Source organism: Rattus norvegicus, chromosome 8, assembly GCF_036323735.1.
Source record: "Rattus norvegicus strain BN/NHsdMcwi chromosome 8, GRCr8, whole genome shotgun sequence".
Lineage (NCBI taxonomy): Eukaryota > Metazoa > Chordata > Mammalia > Rodentia > Muridae > Rattus > Rattus norvegicus.
Window position 1 is genome coordinate 100,894,374 of NC_086026.1, and position 3,985 is coordinate 100,898,358.

Consider the following 3,985-nt stretch of genomic DNA (forward strand, 5'->3'; position numbering starts at 1 on the left):
CTCTGTCTGTCTCTGTCTCTCTGTCTCTCTCTGTCTCTGTCATACACACACACACACACACACACACACACTCATGCACGCACGCACTCACGCACGTGCGAGCACAGAGCAAGCGAAAGGGAATGCTATGAAGGAGGAAAGCATGGTGGGTGTTCAGAAGAGGTCCTAGATACTGTAGGGATTGGAAGCAGAAAAGCTTGAGTAAGAGTCAAGAGGACAGAAAATGACAGTATTCTCAACATAGTAAAATTTAATGTTTGTTGGATATTTGGAATGTCTAAGAAATGAATAATCTATTGAAATAAAGTTATCTTACATATGAAATCAACCCTCTGGTCACTTTTAGAGAGTATTCCAGGAAACAAATATAAAGGCTAATGACAAAAGCCCAAGGAAACAAAACAATCGTTTACTACACTGCAGTAAACACAGAAGCCTACAAATAATAAATGTCTAAGGATTGTTGAACATGGGGTCTGATGGTCACTTCAAATGATAAACCCTTTTTTTCCCTGTGAGATCTTGGCTAAACATACTGCAGTTTTCTTCCTCCTTTACTTTTATAAGGTTTTCTGAACTACAAGTCTAGCAAGAACTTTTAGAGACTACGAAAATCAAGTAACCACAGAGTTAATGAGTTTGGGAACTATAATTGATTCTATAGAATATGTGAACTTGTTTTTGAGTTGAACCTAGAACGAAATGACAGGAGGAAACTACAAGTTGTTCAGATACACAGATCTATGAAATAGTTTCGACCAAGATAAAATTACCTTTTCTTTTAAATAACTTAATCATTTTTCTGCAGACAAAAGGAGAAATGTATTCTGTAGTGACAATGGTGTTGGCTGTTTAAGCCAGGCTGCTTCTGCTAGCCCCGAGACTATGAGCAAGTGGCGTACCATGGTTATCTTCTATGATGCTTCATGCTTCAAATGAGGTTGCTTTACCTGTGACCTGTGAGTCAGAATATTCTTGTGTAATCTAAGGACCTTTTGATAAAGCTTCAAGTCCAAGATCACTTGCATGGTGGGCTCCTCGTTAGTCTATGGAAACATCTCAGTCTTTGGAAGTTTGGATAACAGGGCTGGCTGCTGTGACTGGAGAAATTAAAAATTAAAAGCATGTACATGCCACGTCCTTCTCTGTCTCCTCATATCTGTCTGAATCTCCAGGAATGGGTCTTTACGTCATATGTAACATATGCTGGGCATTTCACTTCTATTCTTTAAAGTTTACATACATGAATATAAATAAAATATCTCACTTTTAAATAAACATTGTTTGCTGAAGCAAAAGGATATATATATGTGTGTATGTATGTATGTATGTATGTATACACACACACACACACACACACACTCAGTTTTACTTCAGCTTTCCTTTTCAATCCTAGCTCAGTGCCATTGTTAATTCTTCTCTGTGAGAAACACGCGGCTTCTGGGAACCATGCTTCACATCACTGAGAAAACCAGCCAGACAGAATGAACTCAAAACCTGCTTCATCCACCCTCCTCTTTAATACTCTGTTTTTTTCTTCTATGCTTTTACTTTGGCCTCTTTGCTTTTTGATGAAGGAGTACTCACCTCTGTCTATTTCTTTCTTCTAATTATTGGCACCTGTGCATCAGTAAATAATTTGACAACAGGCTTTGTGTTTAACATAATAAATGAGGGTTTGACCACCTTCTGATCGACCTGTTCAATCCATCCAGAGGTGCAGGAGATGGGAAATTAGTAAAAACTCACAAGCATGCCCTGACTAGGAAATACCTCCCACAGCTCGTGCCTTGACTGCTTTGTCTCAACTGGCCACCTTGGGTTGAAGGCTGCAGAGCCTCTGGAAGGAGCCTGGTTAGTGGAGGGAGGTCATCGAAGGTGGGTTTTTTCACACTATGTAGAATAGGCCCTCACATAAAGAAATTGATCATAGAGAAAGCTATGAGTTTCAGAAAAATTAGGTTGTAAATTAACAATGCTAAGAAGCTGTTTATCTTTTAAGAATACCCAGGTCAGAGTAAAATGTGAAGGGACTAGCTTTGTGCTTGCATGGTAGCCAGAGCAAGTGGGCTGGGTAGAGTCTGACCGCTCGCACCAATTCTTCTCAAAGGCCCCACAGTTGGAGACTTTGGTTTAGCCCTTTCAGGAATAAAAATGTAGTTTTTTGTTTCTGTCTAGAAAATATAACTTGAGTAACTTACAATAGCATTTCTATATTCATTTACTTAGTGTTTAGACATTAAAAGACAGTGTTCTGTTACTTTTTCTTTTTTTTTGCAGTGACAAGAGAACATACACACATCCAGTTCAACTTGAATTAATATGCTTATAGTAATGTGCACACATTAAGTGTAGGAATTGTTATTATTACAATAAATATGTTAGGTTTTGGACCAAGTGGTTTTGTTTTAGCAACTAGTTAAGCTTGCTTTTGCCCCCGGTCCCTATCACTTCTGAATAAAAATACTGTCTGAATGATAGAGTTCCTAGAAAAATAACCAACAGATTGTTTTACATGTCTTAGTCATTTCTAAATTGTTGTATATTAATACTCCAGAATAATTTAATTTAAAAATCTGGATCCATTTGTTCAACAATTTATTGTGAGAAGCTGGATGAGGTTATATTTTGAATATTTGAATTGACCTACAGGTTTATATGGGTTTATTCTTAGGTCAGGAGCATACGTTCATTCTCTTTATTTTTTTATTTTTTTCAAGACAGGCTTTCTTGGTGTAGCTCTGGCTGTCCTGAACATTGCTCTGTAGAACAGGCTTGCCCCGGACTCAGAGATCCACCTGCCTCTGCTCCCAAGTGCTCTGATTAAAGGCTTGTGCCACCACCACTTAGCATTCTTTAGAGGATACTAGGAAGCTATAGTCTCTCTGAGATGTAAAGAGTACATTCAGACGACTCCAGGCCATATGGGGTTTTGTGGGGCCATAGAAACAGTGTAGTTTGTGCTAGAGACTTATAAAAATTTCCAGCATTTATACTCTTTCCGATTCATAATACACACACTCTCAGGCTTTAAAATCTTTGTGTGTGCATGTGAGTATGTGCAAATAGTTTATAGCTGCAAAACATATCTTCATAACATCTTATTTCACCCGACTAATATTACTTCCCTGGAAATGAGGCAGTATATGTGTTGGAAATGAGTAAAGATTTGGACTCAACAATCCCTGGGTACCAGCCCAGGCCATGTGCTTCACTAGTCAAAGCCTCGGAACCTTGAGTAAGTCACTGACCTTCAGCTACTGGTGTATCCGTTGTTTTTCCTTCAAAACAATCAGAACTTTAAAGCTGGAGATCTTGGATTAGAGCAAGTCTCACAAATTTAAGTGTTTCCCCCCAGGAGCCACAGATAGTGCAGAAAGTGAGCCCAAATATGATGAAGACTGATGAGGCTGGTAGCAAATTGGCAATGCCATACCCAGTCAAAAACAGGAAGATTGTAGCTGGTGGTTGTTCATGGGAGTTACTCCACCTTTGATGGATTATTCGGTTTAAAAAAAAAAAAAAAGAAAGATTGTCAGTCTAGATCTGTTACAAGGTCTCCGGATTTCTATGTTTTCTTAAACATTTTGGGAAAATACCACCAAAGCAGAACAGCTGGTTGAGTTTGATATGTGAGGATCCTTAGAAGAAGGGTTGGACATCCCAGCAACTACCTACTTCTGTGCACCTCTCAGAGCTCACAAGACAGGAGAGTAGGACAGACCACTCAGTGGCTACAGAGACGGCTGCTGAAGACATTTACTGCTTTTCTTCATGTACAATTCCTTTGAATTTTGGGTCGTGGATCCTTTGGAACTTGTGAGATTATGCTGGCATACATGAATTTTTCGGACCCCGCCCAATGAAATAACATGTAACTCTTTCTAATTTGGTGATATATCTAAGAAACAGCACATATGATGCCGCAGAAGACTAAAATTCAAACCGTAGACCAGCACACATGCTGGTATTGAAAGTAGAGGCT